The sequence below is a fragment of the Nomascus leucogenys genome, chromosome 6 (genome assembly GCF_006542625.1).
Source record: "Nomascus leucogenys isolate Asia chromosome 6, Asia_NLE_v1, whole genome shotgun sequence".
NCBI classification, from domain to species: domain Eukaryota; kingdom Metazoa; phylum Chordata; class Mammalia; order Primates; family Hylobatidae; genus Nomascus; species Nomascus leucogenys.
In genome coordinates this window covers 66,348,983-66,368,065 of record NC_044386.1, presented here as the reverse complement: position 1 = coordinate 66,368,065, position 19,083 = coordinate 66,348,983, and positions in this window count along the sequence as shown.

The following is a 19,083-nucleotide window of genomic DNA, read 5'->3' as shown; positions in this document are numbered from 1 at the left end:
CCAGCCAGCAGTCCATTTCATTTTGAAGAGGACAAAATGAGGATTTGCTTTATTTTGGGGTCAGGCTCTGTACTTTCTTCCTAACAAATGACTGAGACAATTTAAGTGGAATATAGTCTGACATTCTACTTTTTGGATTTCCTCTGCCTCTTTTTGTCTTTTCTTCAGTCCACTGGAGCTTAGACTGCCCAGTCTCCTTGAGCATCCCTGAATAGATGGTGATCAAGGCTGCTTCTCCGCATGGAGTTCCCGTACATCTGTTTTGTTCTGCCCTGCTGCTGGTCTTCAGCAGACGGCAGTGATCATGCAGCAGTTTATCGAGGATGAGACTGAGACAGTGTCTGTGTGTTCTATTCTCCTTGGCGGAGGACGACCTCTTTCCCTTGGAGACACGAGTGGAGGCTATTAACCTCAGGGAGTCTGCTGGGGCAGAGATACCTGAAATCAGTCAGAGGATAAGCAGGAAAAAGACATGACATTTGAAAACACAGATAAAGTAACAGGATGTCAGATCACGAAGGAGCCCTGGAGCCAAGGGAGGGCAGAACCTGGATCCGAGTCACAGCTGTATTTGGGATTGTGTGGAGCTTGCTCTCTGTAGGGTCTCCTGTTAATAGGCAAACCGCATGTCCTGGTCTGCTCAGGATGCTCCTGGTTTATACCTGTTGCCTGGGGCAATTAACAATAGCACTCCCATTCATTCTTTTTTTTTTTTTTGAGACGGAGTCTCGCTCTGTCGCCCAGACTGGAGTGCAGTGGCACGATCTCGGCTCACTGCAAGCTCTGCCTCCCAGGTTCACGCCATTCTCCTGCCTCAGCCTCTCCGAGTAGCTGGGACTACAGACGCCTGCCACCACGCCCGGCTAATTTTTTGTATTTTTAGTAGAGACGGGGTTTCACCATGGTCTCGATCTCCTGACCTCGTGATCCGCCCGCCTTGGCCTCCCAAAGTGCTGGGATTACAAGCGTGAGCCACCGCACCCGTCCCATTCATTCTTAAAAGTGTTCTGATTTGTATGATAGATTATACTGTCACCCTACCTATTCATTGCACTAGATAGTCTATCAATATCCCAAGAGGATGCTATGCTTGACAGTCCAGTAAACCATATACTTAAAGCAGGACCAAGAAACTAGTCTAAATGGGTCAGGGGTTTTATTGGAGAAGCTGTGGTTTCCTAGTTCTTACTTTGTGTTAAATTTTAATAATATCCAAATTTCTTTTTTTATTTTATTTTATTTTATTATTATACTTTAGGTTTTGGGGTACATGTGCACAATGTGCAGGTTTGTTACATATGTATCCATGTGCCATGTTGGTTTGCTGCACCCACCAAATTTCTTTTGACCTTTACTTCTCGTCTTTCCTTCTAGCTAAGAAAGGGTTTTGTTTTGTTTTGTTTTTTTGAGCTGGAGTCTTGCTTTGTCACTCAGGCTGGAGTGCAGTGGCGTGATCTCTGCTCACTGCAACCTCTGTCTCCTAGGTTCAAGCGATTCTCCTGCTTCAGCCTCCCGAGTAGCTGAGATTACAGGCGCATGCCACTTCACCTGGCTAATTTTTTTGTATTTTTTAGTGGAGACGGGGTTTCACCATGTTGGCCAGTCTGGTCTCCAACTCCTGACCCCAAGTGATCCACCTGCCTTGGCCTCCCAAAGTGCTGGGATTACAAGCATGAGCTACCGCGCCCAGCCTTGTAAATTGCTTTTTTTACTAAAAAATGTATTTAAATATTCCTCTGTTAACAGGTTGTTACCAATGTTTGGCCACTACAAATCATGCATCTACATACTTGTTTCCGATATACTGCATTTATTTGTTTTCTTCTCTGCCAATGAAGAAATCACGGGGGGAAAAAATTCATAAGATCGGTGAGATGATTAAATGAGATAATGCTTATAAAAGCATGTAATACAGCACCTGGTACAGAGTAAACGTTCAATCAAGCCCCTATTATTATCACTTAAATATTACTGTTTCCATAAATTACTTTTTCTTGTCTCAGAAAGCCCTCACCTTAGGGGCTTCTGACTAGTGGAAATAGAGCCCTATGTCCTCAAGGTCATGGGCAAGGGCAGGGCACGTCTATATAAAATGCCTTCCTGACCAGGTGTGGTGGCTCACATCTATAATCCCAGCACTTTGGGAGGCCGAGGTGGGCAGATCACCTGAGGTAAGGAGTTCAAGACCAGCCTGGCCAGCATGGTGAAACCCCATCTTCACTAAGAATACAAAAATTAGCTGGGCATGGTGGCAGGTGCCTGTAATCCCAGCTACTCAGGAGGCTGAGGCAGGAGAATTGCTTGACCTCGGGAGGCAGAGGTTGCAGTGAGCCGAGATCGTGCCATTGCACTCCAGCCTGGGCGACAGGAGAGAAACTCCGTCTCAAAAAAAAAAAAAAAGCCTTCCTAAAGCAGGGTTCCAAATGAGGATCCTGAGGTTCTTGTGGTCTATAATCCCTTTCAGTTCCCACATGAAAAGCGAATCTGATGATTTATTCATTTCTGTAGGGGCTAAAATGCCATTTGAAGTTGTCATCGAGGCATTAAATTTTCCTCATCTCCAAAGCGTAAGGTTCCAAATACCTAGAGAGGTGAGGCTGTGAGAGACGGGAGGATGAGAGGTGGTTCAAAGGCTGCAAAGGAGAATGAGGTAGAAGAAGTGGGGCTGCCATTCTTGGAACATGAGCTTTGTCTGGAGGAGCTCCTGTAGAGACTGGAGAGGGAAGTGGCAAGGGAAAGAGCTGCCTCCACTTTTACGTTTCATGATACGTTTTTTAGATGTTTCTTCCCAGCCAGAAATTGTCAATATGATTAAGAGTCAGCTGTCTGACCTCAAAAGAAGGTGGCCAGCTGCCCTTTAAATATGTCTCTGCAGTTGAGGGCATCCAATAAAAGCCATCTTGGTATGAAAAATCAATTTTTTTCTTGCTGTTTTTTTTCTTAAAAAGCTTTGAACAACATAGCAAAAAATAAGAAAGGAGGGCTGTGCTCCAGATGTGCAAGCTTTCCTAGAAGAAAAAAGATCTAAAAAGCTTCTTCACCACCTGTCCTGTGAGGCAAACAGAGGACTTGACTTCACATGAGAAAGCTAATCAAAGAAAAAACTCTACTTGTCAGAATTTTCTCTCTAGTTTTCATCCTACAGAGGCCCATCCTGACAAGCTGTAGAGTCCCTCCACTGACCAAAAGCAAAAAACAAGACAAAGTAACTTAAAATAGGGCTGAGTAGGACTGAAAGTTTAAGGAACTATTAAAAACAAAGGAAACACGCTAATTCTACCCAACAAAGAAATAGGAAACACGTCAGGAGACAGAAGGGAAAGAAATAAAACCTGCTACCCATGTTTAATCTTTATCTACTTCCAGAAGACTCACAAAATTTAAAACAAGTACAAATGAAAATACAGAACACACTTTAACAAAAACAGATCAGTAGGCGGTTACCATGTGCCTACTTAGAGCGGCCCCTATTTCTCAGGGCCACGAGAGTGATAGCACAGATGAATTAAGCCCACACGCCCGAAGCAAAAATTTCATTTTGGTCTTTAGTCTTATTCTCTTCTCAACTAGAGAGTAACAAAAGTAAGTCAAACCACTTCGAGTTTCAGCAGTTTTCCTTCCTATTTCTGTACTAAAGAGTTATGAAAATGGCTCTTGGCAAATATGAGGAAAACGAAAAGCAACAGGCCTTATTTGACTGCACTGAGGCTGTCTGTGCAGACTCTTTAGAGGTGGGGGTGAGACGAACAGCACATAGGGCTCTTAGCCTTGCCACTTTGTTTGAAAGGCTATAGAAACTGACTGGCAGGTGCCAGGCATTGTGATAGTTGCAATATACATATATATATATATATATGCATTTAATCCTTATCTTACAGTAGCACAGTGAAGTGGAAATTTTTTTTTTTTTTTTTGAGACAGAGTCTCACTCTGTCGCCCAGGCTGGAGTGTGGTGGCGCCATCTCAGCTCACTGCAAGCTCCGCCTCCCAGGTTCACGCCATTCTCCTGCCTCAGCCTCCCGAGTAGCTGGGACTACAGGCGCCCGCCACACGCCTGGCTAATTTTTTGTATTTTTATTAGAGACGGGGTTTCACCTTGTTAGCCAGGGTGGTCTCAATATCCTGACCTCATGATCCGCCCGCCTTGGCCTCCCAAAGTGCTGGGATTACAGGTGTGAGCCACCATGCCCAGCTTGTATTTCTGTTTTACATGAGAACTCAGAGTTCAAGTATCATGGTCAAAGTCATATATTCTAAATGGGGGTGGGCCAATATTTGAACAAAGATCAGAGAAGAAGCAATGTATTTGCTGTGCTGTGAGCAGACATATTTCCTCTGAAATTTGAACTGAGAGGCAGTTCTGAAATGTTCTGCAGACTGGGGCCCAGAATTGGTGCCCTGACAAACCAGAGCCACAGGCATGATGGTATAGTAGCCAAGGAATCAGCTCTCTATGGCAGGAATGAAGCACAGGCAGAGAGAAGGAGAGACCAGGAGCCACTGAGGGACAAGTGTATGTGCAACATTTAAAGCTACAGGTAGGCCAGGTGCAACGGCTAAGGCCTATAATCCCAGCACTCTGGGAGGCCAAGGCAGGCAGATTGCTTGAGCTCAGGAGTCAGAGACTAGCCTAGGCAACATGGCCAAACCCTGTCTCTATAAAAAATACAAAAATTAGCTGGGTGTGGTGGTGTATGCTTTTACATCCACTTACGTGGGAGGCTGAAGCGGGAGGATTGCTTGAGCCAGGGAGGTGGATGCTGCAGTGAGCCAAGATCACACCACTGCACTCCTGCCTGGGGCACAGAGGGAGACCCTGTCTCAAAAAAATTAAAAAATTAAAAAAAAAAGCTACAGATGATGTCTGGACCCTCTCCCAGGCCCACCGGATGGAAATCACCAGAAACTCAGACCACAGCTGAGAACACTGATCTAGCTTGAGTAGATTCTGTTCCTTGAAATCTTAAAATGACTTTGACCTACCCCAGACCCCTTGTCCTTTCTACTACAGCTCATTGCCCTTATTTAAGTATAGAAATACAGTGATTAATTCAGGAAAAAGGTAACAAAAACAAGGAGAATACAAAAAGAAGGAATCTGATCTGATGGCTAGAAGTGTCCTCTCAGCTCAGCTAATGACCACTTTTTTGGTTATTTTTGTTTAACACTGTCAGAGTTTGCTGAAAGAATGTGGAATCTCATTTCTTGAATGTTTACAAAGAGGACATGTAGCCACCTACCAGAATGATTCCAGTGCCAATGCTTCTGCCTGAAAATCAGTGTGTCTTTCTGTTTTGTTTTTTTTTCTCCAGACGGTGTCTTGCTCTGTCACCCAGGTTGGAGTGCAGTGGCACGATCTCGACTCGCTGCAACCTCTGCCCCCGGGTTCAAGCGATTCTCCTGCCTCAGCCTCCTGAGTAGCTGGGACTACAGGCACGTGCCACCACACCTGACTAATTTTTGTATTCTTAGTAGAGACGGGGTTTCACCATGTTGGCCAGGCTGGCCTCGAACTCTTGACCTCATGATCTGCCCACCTTGACCTCCCAAAGTGCTGCGATTACAGGCGTAAGCCACCGCACCCGGCCGAGTGTGTCTTTAAAATCCCAGTTCTAAGGCTGTTACTGAAATCGCCTTTGCAAAAATTATAAATGAGAAAATTATGACTGATCTGACTCCATCTTGCTTCTAACCTCCAAGCTGTCTTTGTTCATGCCTGGGCGTGGGCCCAACTAACTTTGGAAGAAATTTAGTTTACAGTTTAGCTTTCAAACAAAGACAATAACAGCCCTTTCGCAAAACAAACCCCCTTCCTGCCTGGGGACTAGACTGCTTTTTTAGAACTAGCAAATTAGCTACAGGATTAGAAATTATGGTTTAGGAGTCATGCAGCTGGAGATTCTGAACCTCCTCAAATTGTTCCTGGGGATAACATCACTATTGTAAAACCTAAGATCAGTGCTTAACATACTTTGCAGACCCTACATTTGACGGATCAGCTGGCACCACCCAGACGGATAAACTGGCTCATCCTGTCTTGTGGCCCCCACCCAGGAACTGACTCAGCCCAAGAGGACGGTTTCGACTCCCTATGATTTCATCTCTGACCTGACCAATCAGCAGCTCCCCACTCTCCAACCCCCTACCCACCAAATTATCCTTAAAAACTCTGATTCCCAAGTTTTCAGGGAGACTGATTTGAGTACTAATAAAATTCCAGTCTCCCATACAGCCGGATTAAACTCTTTATTGCGTGAATTAAACTCTTTCTGTATTGCAATTCCCCTGTCTTGATAAATCGGCTCTGTCTCAGCAGCAGGCAAGGTGAACCCCTTGGGCAGTTACCTTATTTGTTAAATGCCATACCAAGTTCCTTGCAGTATGTGCATATTCGGCCTCCTGGCTCCGATAAAAGGAGACATATACCTGGGTTATTCTAAAAGATACTAATTCCACACATCACCAGAAGAAAATTATTTGTGATGGCGAAACTTTTCTACTTACCTATAACCTTCTAAGGAGGATGTATCTTAATGAGAAACCTTGTTTTGCTGAGTGAGGTAAAGGGGAGCAAGGAGAGAACTAAATTGTTTTGCATTAGAAAAAAGATGTGGGGGAGGAGAAAGGCTAGAGGGGTTTTCAACCTTAATTTCCCATTAGAATCTCCTGGGGAGTTTTTAAAACTAGGAAACCTGAGTTTCACTGTCAGCAATTCAGATTCTATTAGTCTGGATGGGCCCCACCTGGGTATTTTTGAGAACCAGTGGTAAACAGAGAGGAGGACTTGGTGGTTGGTGTTTTCTAGTGAAACTGCTGTGCCATTATAACATCTGTCTTTCTGGAATACGCCTCAGAAATCTAGACTAATCATTAACACTTTTGAAATTTGATTTCTTTTTTTTTTTAAATGAAGTATCATGTTTCGCCTTAAAGTGGCTGTGGATGGCAGAGCGTGTTCATGGTCTTGGTGGCACTGGGGCAAAACATATTTTACGGCTGCAAAGAAGCAAAGGGTGGAGAAGGTTCGGAAGCTCACAAGTGAATACATTAGCAGTTTTGTAAGTTTTATTGCTTCTATCAAATAAAAAAATCTTTTGAGGTACAGAAGGTTTCTTCTTGGTGGCATACAAGTATAGCACTCACATTCTAAACAAGGCATTCTAAATAAAATGAAATAAAATAAAACACAGCAAAGCCAACATCAACAGAAGATTACCCTTTCTCTTTGACTCATACTTTCTCTTAGACATTATGTGATTCAAGGGATGAACGCGTGGTTTGTAAATTTCCCAGACCTTTGTTTCTCTGGCCTTGAGATATGTCACTGCCCTTCTGCAGAAAGTGAAGATGTAGTGACAAGCAGTGGAACAAAAAAGGATTACTAGACTAGTATAAGACAGCCCTCCTCTACTCCCATTGGTCTTACAGGTGAGGGATCCTTCAGCTTTTTTTTTTTTTTTTTTGTGCGCGCGCGCGCGTGTGTGTGTGTGTGTGTGTGTGTGTGTGTGTGACGGAGTTTCTGTCTTATTTTCTAGGCTGGAGTGCAATAGTGTGATCTCTGCCCACTGCAACCTCTGCCTTCTGGGTTCAAGCGATTCTCCTGCCTCAGCCTCCCGAGTAGCTGGGACCGCAGCCCGGCTAATTTTTTGTATTTTTAGTAGAGACAGGGTTTCGCCATGTTGGTTAGGCTGGTCTCGAACTCCTGACCTCAGGTGATCCACCCGCCTCAGCCTCCCAAAGTGCTGGGATTACAGACGTGAGCCACTGCGCCCCGCTGATCCTTCAGCTTCTTTTTTTAAGTAATTTTTTTTTTTTTTGAGATGGAGTTTCTCTCTTGTTGTCCAGGCTGGAGTGCAATGGTGCAATCTAAGCTCACTGCAATCTCCACCTCCTGGGTTCAAGCGATTCTCCTGCCTCAGCCTCCCAAGTAGCTGGGATTACAGGCATGCGCCACCATGCCCGGCTAATTTTTTGTATTTAGTAGAGATGGGGTTTCATCAGGTTGGTCAGGCTGGTCTTGAACTCCTGACCTCGTGATCCACCCGCCTCGGCCTCCCAAAGTTCTGGGATTACAGGCATGAGCCACCGCACCCGGCGATCATTCAGCTTTTAAAGATAAAGAGGCCTGGCCGGGCGCGGGGGCTCACGCTTGTAATCCCAGCACTTTGGGAGGCCGAGGCGGGCGGATCACGAGGTCAGGAGATCGAGACCACGGTGAAACCCTGTCTCTACTAAAAATACAAAAAAATTAGCCAGGCATGGTGGCGGGCACCTGTAGTCCCAGCTACTCGGAGAGGCTGAGGCAGGAGAATGGCATGAACCCGGGAGGCGGAGCTTGCAGTGAGCCAAGATTGCGCCACTGCACTCCAGCCTGGGTGACAGAGCAAGACTCCTCTCAAAAAAAAAAAAAAAAAAAAAAAGATAAAGAGGCCAGGCCATAGAAAGGGTAAGTCAGTTCATTCTGCCATCCACCTGGAATGCTGACAAAGTATTGTTAGTGGGGCAAGTTGAAAACTTCAAATACAGTGGTTATTGATCTCAATCAGTTTTTGGTGTTTTGTTAGATGCTTGACAATTATAGTAATGGAGGATAATGGCACATCCACTCATTAAAAATATTATTTAGGCTGGGCGCGGTGGCTCATGCCTATAATCCCAGCACTTTGGAAGGCCGAGGCAGGCGAATCACGAGGTCAGGAGTTCAAGACCATCCTGACCAACATGATGAAACCCTATTTCAACTAAAATTACAAAAAAATTAGCTGGGCGTGGTGGCTCATGCCTGTAATCCCAGCTACTCAGGAGGTTGAGGCAGGAGAATTGCTTGAACCTGGGAGGCAGAGGTTGCAGTGAGCTGAGATCGCCCCACTGCACTCCAGCCTGGGCGACAGAGTGAGACTGTCTAAAAATAAATAAATAAAATAAGAAATAAAATAAAAAAAACATGTATATATTATTTATACAACACTTTTTCTATGCCAGGCACTGTATTAACCACTGAAGAGAAAATAGTTCTCACCCTTCTTGATTCTTCCCAGGCTCATTCCTTAAGAAAATATTCAGTTGCATTTTTCAGAACAAACCATTTACAACTGAGTTTGTTCTGTTACTTAAGAACTGATATAGGCCAGGTACGGTGGCTCACGCCTGTAATCCCAGCACTTTGGGAGGCCGAGGCGGGCGGATCACGAGGTCAGGAGATCGAGACCATCCTAGCTAACACGGTGAAACCCGGTCTCTACTAAAAATAGAAAAAATTAGCCGGGCGTGTTGGCCGGCACCTGTAGTCCCAGCTACTCGAGAGGCTGAGGCAGGAGAATGGTGTGAACCTGGGAGGCAGAGCTTGCAGTGAGCCGAGATCGTGCCACTGCACTCCAGCCTGGGCAACAGAGCAAGACTCCGTCTCAAAAAACAAAAACAAAAACAAAATCTGATACAGAGATGCTGATCTAGAGGAATAGTTGCGTTTAAGGCCCTTCCCCCTCCCTGCCGCCCTCTTCTCTCCCCTCATTTGTCCAGGAGTATATCACTTCACCGAGTATCCAAAATAAAGCTAAGGTTTTCCTGTTTGAAGTACTGAATCTAGGGTTCATAACAGAACTTTTTATCTTGAAGAAGAGTTTAAGTCATAATCAGTTCTCCTTAATAGTCAAAACAAAATTAAAATCACCCCATAGGGTTACCAAAGTTCATACTAATAATAGTATAGAATGTAAAATTTGTATTAGTCACATTACTGCTCTTACTTATGGCCTATTATGATATATGTAAATTTTAAAAAAAAGAAAAACAGATTCTACCACTTAAAGCAAAGGAATAGTAACAAATCAAACCAAGGCATATCCAGAAAATCCAACGTACTAATTCCTAGGCTCCACCACTAACGCTGAGCCAAAGAGGCCAACGACATAACTCAGCATGCTACAGAGATAGTCACATTGATCTCTGGGAAGGGTCCATGGGTGTGTGTGCCAGGAGGGGAGGATCTGAGGTTAGAGAGAACAGCAATTATAATCCTTTATTGAAGCAAACAGAATCCAGGTCCGCTTTTCCAACGTCAACCTGTCAACTTAAGGCGGATTTGTCACCTGTCCTTTTTTTTTTTTTTTTTTTTTGAGACGGAGTCTCGCTCTGTCGCCCAGGCTAGAGTGCAGTGGTGCAATTTCGGCTCACTGCAAGCTCCGCCTCCCGGGTTCACGCCATTCTCCTGCCTCAGCCTCTCCGAGTAGCTGGGACTACAGGCGCCCGCCACCACGCCCGGCTAATTTTTTTTTTGTATTTTTAGTAGAGATGGGGTTTCACTGTGGTCTCGATCTCCTGACCTCGTGATCCACCCGCCTCGGCCTCCCAAAGTGCTGGGATTACAAACGTGAGCCACCGCGCCCGGCCCTCCTGTCCTTTTTTCAAGAACATTGTCTAAGATGGTGGCTTGTTTATTTATGTTTTAGATTTATGGATCGACTTTCCTCCAGAAGGCCTGTCTGCTAAAATTTAAACATGTTTTAGATCTCTTCTTCCTGTCGTTGTCACCCAGCTCAAAAGGGAGAGTAAGAGAGCCGTGTGGTCCTGCTGTGCAATAATAATTGAGTGTTTGCAAACAACCCCATTTGACACATGCATTTATTCTTACATATTAAAACATCTTTTTTTTTTGGAGAGGAAAGATTGACAACAATTTTCAGTTAGACATAATGTGCTCTTATTCCGTGTTGTCTTTTTTGGTTTGCTCCCTACTCAGCCTGGGGGTAGATTATATTCCTTTCCCATCACCTGTGTTTCTTCCTGAGCCTTTCCAGCTTCTCATCTGGGCAGATTTTCATTTCTTTAAACAACTCACAAATTCAGCCTTTTCCGGTCACAATTTTGAAGTCACAATCTAAATGTTTTTGTCAGCTCCGTAAGCTTTCTTCACTTAAATAATAAAATAAAAGAGTATTAACAGGCACTGGGAAGACAGTGCTGTATCTTGGCAAGAAAGATCAGGCTTTTCTTAACGGTATCATGAAATTCAGAAAGGAAAAGACACTACAGAACTGGCCAATTTTTTGGTGGCTCACGCCTGTAATCCCAACACTTTGGGAGGCCGAGGTGGGCGCATCATGAAGTCAGGAGTTGGAGATCAGCCTGACCAACGTCGTGAAACTCCATCTCTACTAAAAAAAATACAAAAATTAGCCGGGCGTGGTAATGCACGCCTGTAATCCCAGCTACTCAGGAGGCTAAGGCAGGAGAATCACTTGAACCCGGGAGGCGGAGGTTGCAGTGAGCTGAGATTGCGCCACTGCACTCCAGCCTGGGTGACAGAGCGAGACTCTCTCTCAGGAAAAAAAAAAATAAATAAATAAAATAAAAGAACTGGCCAATTTTTTTTAATATTGATAATAAGATGGCTAAGGCTATTCTGTGTATATGTCTATGCATGATTGCGAGTCCAGAGAGAGCCAGCGGTAAGGGGCCCTATATGGCAGTGACAGGATTTTTTTCCTACCCTGTGGAAATTGCAGCAAGTAGGACTCTTTCTCTTTGACAATTTCCTACTCCTCTTTACAGAGGTCAGACTTAGACTTCTAGAATGTTCTGTGGTTGGGTCACCCAGCCACAGATGAAACAGTATGGTATGTGTGCTCATGACTGGGAGAGAATCGGTCACTACACTACCTTATGATGAGCTCCTGTTGTCATTAGTAGTTCAGCGCGAGATTCTCGGGTGATGGGAAACTCCAGCATGGAGCCACCTGCCTTGTGAAAATGTCACATCTTACTGAGCCTAGATTGGAAACTGGGCCATCCAGGCTCTGCAAGTCTTTCGGCAGAGAGCCTTTTATGGCTCTCCCGGCAGGAGATACATTCAGGCTGAATCTGAAAGTGGGCAAAATTGGCAGAAGATAGAACAAATAGAGTCGGTAGAAGCTGATTTTTAATGAAAGGGTTATTGGGCCTCTGGAGTATGTTTTGTCTTCATATCTCTAGGGCCTAGCATAGTGCCTGCATGTAATAGATACTTAAGAACTGTTGTCTGGGCTGGGCGTGGTGGCTCACGCTTGTAATCCCAGCACTTTGGGAGGCTGAGATGGGCAGATCATGAGGTCAGGAGTTCGAGACCAGCCTGGCCAACACAGTGAAACCCCGTCTCTACTAAAAATACAAAAATTAGCTGGGCGTGGTGGTGGGTGCCTGTAATCCCAGCTACTTGGGAGGCTGAGGCAGGAGAATCGCTTGAACACAGGAGGTGGAGGTTGCAGTGAGCCGAGACTGTGCCACTGCACTCCAGCCTGGGCAACAGAGCTAGACTCCGTCTCAAAAAAAAAGAACTGTTGTCTGAATGATTAAAAGAATTTGAATGAATGTATTAAATGGCATTCCCAATGAAGACAGGTGGCTTGAATGCCTCATTGTACGAAGATGGTCTTTCGAGAGAACCCTAAGCCTCACTTATCCATCCATCCATTTAAGAAATATTACTGAGCATCTCCTATATGTTCCTTAGCACTTTCTCCGAAATTATCTGCTTCATTTAGACTTCTTACCCCCACCCAGCTGGGTCCTAGAATGTAAGCTCCTTGAGGGTAGTGAGCTTCCTGTCCTTATTGCTATGTCTTTAGCACTTAGACCAGAGCTTTAGGAATGGGGAGAAGTCCTCAAAATGCGATAGATTGAATTTTCTGCCAGCTAGTATTGTCTGACTTGCCAATGGCTCCAAATTGTCCCCTGTATTAAAACCCACTGGTGGCTGGGGGAGGTGGCTCTTGTGTTGGACTTGAGATCTTCCCCTGTCAAGGGCCACTTGCTCATCTACTGATCAGCCTCTGCTGTTATTCCAGACCATGTCCCATGGCCACCTCGCCTCTTTCCCCATCTCATTTGATTAGAGCTGATATACAAACTCCAGAGTTTTTCCATATTTTCTAAAAGTTCAGTTTTTTAAGTGTAGTGTTTGGTATTCCTTTGTTTTGGCCATTTATTTTCTCATTGTATTTCATAAAATTCAAAAAATGCTGGAGGTTAAAAGTGCAACTCTCCTCCAGTAGGAAAATGTTTAATGCCTTTGGCAAAGCTGTTTTTTCTCTGTGCTGCTGAGATAGGATGGGTCTCATAAACCTCCCAGAGTTCAGGCTAGAGAAGAGTAACTCCTAGACTAAAGACTGCCTGCAAGAATTGCCCCAGCTTCCTGGAGCGTCCTTTATTCTGCATTTGCTTCTTGAGTCCCTATTCTGAAATCTACTTTCTGTTACAGAGGGGAAGAAGCCAAGAGGAAGAAAGATATTTGCATAGAACTCCACAGTTTACAAAGCCTTTTCACATGTTATCTTTTAAAAATCCTTGCCATTAAACTGTGAAATGTGTGCTATTTCCGTTTAGAGATGAGGAAATAGAGGCTTAGAGAGGTTAAATAACATGCTAACAAGGAATGAAAGTGTCATTCCAACCCAAATCTCCCAAATATGAACCTTACATGTTTTTCCCCTCCCAAACGATGTCACAAATGAGCCTCTTAAGTTTGCTAGATTTTTGTTTCCTAGTTACTTCTCTGTGGATGTTACGGTTCCCCAAACTTGCCCTCTCCTCTATGTGTTTACTGTCACTTATATTCATCCCTATTCACATCTCAGTTCACACAAGATAGGGGAAGACAGTGGTAAGAGTGGGATCTGGAGTCACACTGCCTGAGTCTAAATCTTGGTTCTGCCATTTACTCTGTCAGACCTTGAAAGGTTTTTTTTTTTTTTTTTTTTTTTTTTGAGATGGAGTCTAGCTCTGTCACCCAGGCTGCAGTGCAGTGGTGCGATCTCGGCTCACTGCAACCTCTGCCTCCCGGGTTCAAGTGATTCTCCTGCCTCTGCCTCCCTAGTAGCTGGGACTACAGGCGTGCGCCACCATGCCCAGCTAATTTTTATATTTTTAGTAGAGATGGGGTTTCACAGTGTTGGCCAGGATGGTCTCAATCTCCTGACCTTATCATCTGCCCACCTCGGCCTCCCAAAGTGCTGGGATTATAGGCGTGAGCCACCGCGCCCAACTGGATCATTGTTTAACCTCTTAGTTGTTAGTTATTCCATCTGTATGATGGGATAATTACAATGCTTATTTTCAAGGGCTGGCAAAGAAAGAATATAAATATCTAATTGCTTAAAGAGTATTCCGTTTGCTGTGATTCCCTCCTGATTTTGCACGTCACCCATCTCCCGTTTCTCAAAAATCGCCTTTTGATCATCGTGGGAATTCCAACCAACCACCCCTACCAGAGAAAGGAAAATGAAAAGGAGAAAAAAGAGAGAGGAGAAAAAAAGAAAATCATGGAGCAAATGAAGAGAAGTGTCAGATGTAGAGAAAACGTTAAGACAGCCAGCTGAATTGAAAGAAGAAGGAATATTAAAATAAATGTACAAATGTTGTTCTGTGGAAGGTTGAGGAGAAGAGAGGAGAGAAATAGCTAAAAACGGCACTGCCTGTCCTGGCAGACATGTCCTGGCTCAGAAGGATCTGCTCTGAATCCAGGAACCAGCAGAGGAACGTGGAACCCAACTCAGCAACTCTGTGGGAGGAGAGGAAACGATGAGAAGAGCTGGCTTGGGAAGGAAGGAGGAAGGATGACAGGAATTGTCTCTGTATAAATCCAAGTGGCAGTTGGGATGTATTTACGTTTTAAGAAATTATTTTTTTTTAAAAAAAAGGACAACAAGCTTTTTATACACTTTTTTGCTTAGCAACAAGAGCCACCAGAGGCATGTGTTCAGTCAAAATGTCAGTTGCTCAGCTCATTAAAATATTAAGTGAAACACTGATGACAATTACATAGTACTGAGCCTTTTTGTCTGCCAAAGTGTGCCTTTCAATGCACAACAAAGTGGGTCAAAAGTTTGTTTTGTTATTTTATCATTCCTTTTTATCTTAGACTTTTGATGGAGTTTCTTTTCAGTTGGTAAAATGGTTGCCAAGTTTGGCAGGGATAATTTGAGGACAGGGGCACTTCAATAACTCAAACATCTATTTCTGGATGGCCAAGGAAAAGAAAGACTCCCCTGAATTTCTTTCTGTCATAGAAATTCACTCACTTAACAAATATTTTCTAAGCTTCTGCTGTGTGCTAGACCTTGTGCTAGAAGTCGGGAATAAAGTTGTGAGCAAGACAAATACTGACCATGTTCTCATGATGAGATTCTTGGGTCCTACTCAAATTTGGTTTTTTGTTTTGTTTTTTTTTGAGACGGAGTCTCGCTCTGTCGCCCAGGCTGGGGTGCAGTGGTGCAATCTCGGCTCCCTGCAAGCTCCGCCTCCTGGGTTCACGCCATTCTCCTGCCTCAGCCTCTCCGAGTAGCTGGGACTACAGGTGCCCGCCACCACGCCCGGCTAATTTTTTGTATTTTTTTAGTAGAGACGGGGTTTCACCGTGGTCTCGATCTCCTGACCTCGTGATCCGCCTGCCTCGGCCTCCCAAAGTGCTGGGATTACAAGCGTGAGCCCGCGCCCGGCTCAAATTTGTTTACCTGGACAACTCATGTTCAAAATCTCTCTTCCAATCACATAAAATGTACACCTCCTAAGATTTCCCCTGCCAGGCTCTGCTATGAGAAATGAATATTGATTACCAGGGGATGTTGATAGATTATGAGGTGTCCATAGCAAAGAACAGCTATGTAAGTAATCTCCCTGTGGGCCCTTGTACCCGGAATATATAAAAGTATACACTTTGAAATATAAAGCCTTAACCCACAGGACTAAATTCCTGCTTGGGAGATTTCAAGCGTACACACACACTTTTATTTATGTGGCTCTCCCAGCCACATACCTATATTTTAATGGTTATAATGTAAGTACAGCGAGCATTTGTTGAATGTTTACCAACTACCAAGAATTGTGCTAAGCATTTTTTTTTTTTTTTTTGAGACAGAGTCCTGCCTGTTGCCCAAGCTGGAGTGCAGTAGTGTGATCTCAGCTCACTGCAGCCTCTGCCTCCCAGGTTCAAGCAACTCTCTGGCCTCAGCCTCCCGTGTAGCTGGGACTACAGGCATGCACCACCACGCCTGGCTAATTTTGTATTTTTAGTAGAGATGGGGTTTCACCATGTTGGCCAGGATGGTCTCCATCTCCTGACTTCGTGATCCACCTGCCTTGGCCTCCCAAAGTATTGGGATTACAGGCGTGAGCCACTGCTCCTGGCTGTGCTAAGCATTTTAAATGAGCAAACTCGTGGCCGGGCTTGATGGCTAACACCTGTAATCTTAGCACTTTGGGAGGCTGAGGCGGGTGGATTGCCTGAGCTCAGGAGTTCATGAACAGCCTGGGCAACACGGTGAAATCCCGTCTCTACTAAAATACAAAAACTTAGCTGGGCGTGGTGGTGTGCGCCTGTAATCTCAGTTATCCTGGAGGGTGAGACAGGAACATCGCTTGAACCTGAGAGGTGGAGGTTTCAGTGAGCCCAGATCATACCACTGCACTCCAGCCTGGGCGACAGAGTGAGACTCCATCTCATAAATAAATAAATAAATGAACAAACTCATTTAATCTTTAAATCGTATAAGGTTTGAAGACCTGTAATAGATCTGAGATTTTGCTCTATTTCCAAGCTTCTGGATGCTGGCAGAAGACATTAGACTTCTGGGTCAGAGGCGAAGGATATTATTACTCATGGCTCAGCCAGCGGCATGAGCATGAGTACATTTGTACTGTTCCCCTGGCCTGAAGTTTCAAGGGGTGCCAGCAAATGGTGGATTGTGCTCTAGGAGAAGAACTCTAAGCTTAAAAAACCTGAATCTTTTATTTTATTTTATTTTATTTTATTTTATTTTTTTTTTTTTTTGAGACGGAGTCTCGCTGTGTCACCCAGGCTGGAGTGCAGTGGCATGATCTCGGCTCACTGCAAGCTCCACCTCCCAGGTTCATGCCATTCTCCTGCCTCAGCCTCCCAAGTAGCTGGGACTACAGATGCCTGCCACTACACTCGGCTAATTTTTTGTATTTTTAGTAGAGACGGGGTTTCACCATGTTAGCCAGGATGGTCTCGATCTCCTGACTCATGATCCGCCCGCCTCGGCCTCCCAAGTGCTGGATACAGGCGTGAGCCACTGCGCCCGGCCAAAAAACCTGAATCTTTTATAATGGGCAGTAAGCATGCCCGCCCTTTGCTCTGGAAGGAGACATTATTTCTATATTTCTTTTTTTTTTTGAGATGGAGTCTCGCTCTGTTGCTCAGGCTGGAGTGCAGTGGCGCTCGCTGCAAGCTCCGCCCCCTGGGTTCACGCCATTCTCCTGCCTCAGCCTCTCCGAGTAGCTGGGATCACAGGCGCACGGCACCACGCCTGGCTAATTTACAGGGTTTCGCCTTGTTGGCTAGACTGGTCTCAAACTCCTGATCTCAGGTGATCCGCCCGCCTCGGCCTCCCAAAGTGCAGGGATTACAGGCGTGAGCCACTTCACCTGCCTATAGCTTTCATTTTCAAAACTTCCTTCAATTATGTAATCTGCAGTTACTCAACTTTTTGGTAAGCCATACACGAAGTGCAAAAATGATATATTCATTTCCCTGAGGAAAATTTTGGCAATAATTACACATTTGTTTAACCAAGTCAAAGACACTGAGACTGAGTTGAAAAACTGCCGATTTTGTTAATTGTTACTAGAACTATAACATAGGATAGGCTTAGTATATACTGTCACAATTTTACTTATTTACATGTTAGCATACTGAGCAGTTTTTAGACCACTTTGGGCTCACAAAGAGTGACATGGATTTTTTTTTCCCTTTTTATTTTATCAGCTTTTTATTACCACTTTTTTTTTTTTTTTTTGAGATGGAGTCTTGCTCTGTCGTCTAAGCTGGAGTGCAGTGGCGCGATCTCGGCTCATGGCAAGCTCCACCTCCAGGGTTCACGCCATTCTCCTGCCTCAGCCTCCTGAGTAGCTGGGACTACAGGCGCCCGCCACCACTACCAGCTAATTTTTTGTATTTTTTTTTTTTAGTAGAGACGGAGTTTCACCATGTTAGCCAGGGTGGTCTCGATCTCCTAACCTCGTGATCTGCCCGCCTCGGCCTCCCAAAGTGCTGGGATTACAAGCGTGAGCCACCGTGCCCGGCCTTGTGTGTGTATTAAGCTCTATACAATTTTATCACCCATGTAGACTCGTGTATCAACCAATACGATCAAGATATTGAACAGTTTTCGCCCTTTTATAACCACACCTACTTTCCTCCCAATTCCCCATCCCAATACGACCTGTGGCAACCACTAATCTGCTGTCTATCTCTATAAGTTTGTCATTTTATGTAAATGGAATCATATAGCATGTAATCTTTTGGAATGGGCTTTCTTTTTCCCCCAGCAAAATTCTCTGGACATACATCCAACTTGTGTGTATCAATTGTTTGCTCCTTTTGATTACAGAGTAGTATTTCATGGTATGTATGCACCACAGTTTATTTAACCATTCACCTGTTGAAGGACATTGATGCTGATTACTTTTTTTGCTGTTACAAATACAGCCACTATGAGCATTCACGTTTCTGTGTGAATGTGTTTTCTTTTCTCTGGCATAAGTGTCCAGGAGTGCAATTGCTGGGTTAGATTTTAGTTGCATATTTTCATTAGTGTTTACATGTACTGTGAGTGTGGGAGTATGTGTGAGAAATACTGTAAAATTTTATCCCATGTGTAGATTAAAAACTTAAAAAATATATCAACTTTTATTTTAGATTTAGGGGGTATGTGTGCAGGTTTGGTACACGAGTTTATTACATGACACTGAGGTTTGAGGTATGAAATACCCCATCACCCAGGATCATTAACTTCTACGCTTATTACTTCCACTGCCTATTGGGTACTGAGCATAGTACCCAATAGGTAGTTTTCCAGCCCCTGTCCCCCTTCCTCTCTCCTGCTTCTAGTAGTCCCCAGTGTCTGTTTTTCTCTTTTTTTTTTTTTTTTTTGACATAGAGTTTCACTCTTGTTGCCCAGGCTGGAGTTCAGTGGCACGTTCTTGGCTCACTGCAACCTCTGCCTCCTGGGTTCAAGCATTCTCCTATCTCAGCCTCCCAAGTAGCTGGGATTACAAGCATGTGCCACCACACCAGACTAATTTTTATAT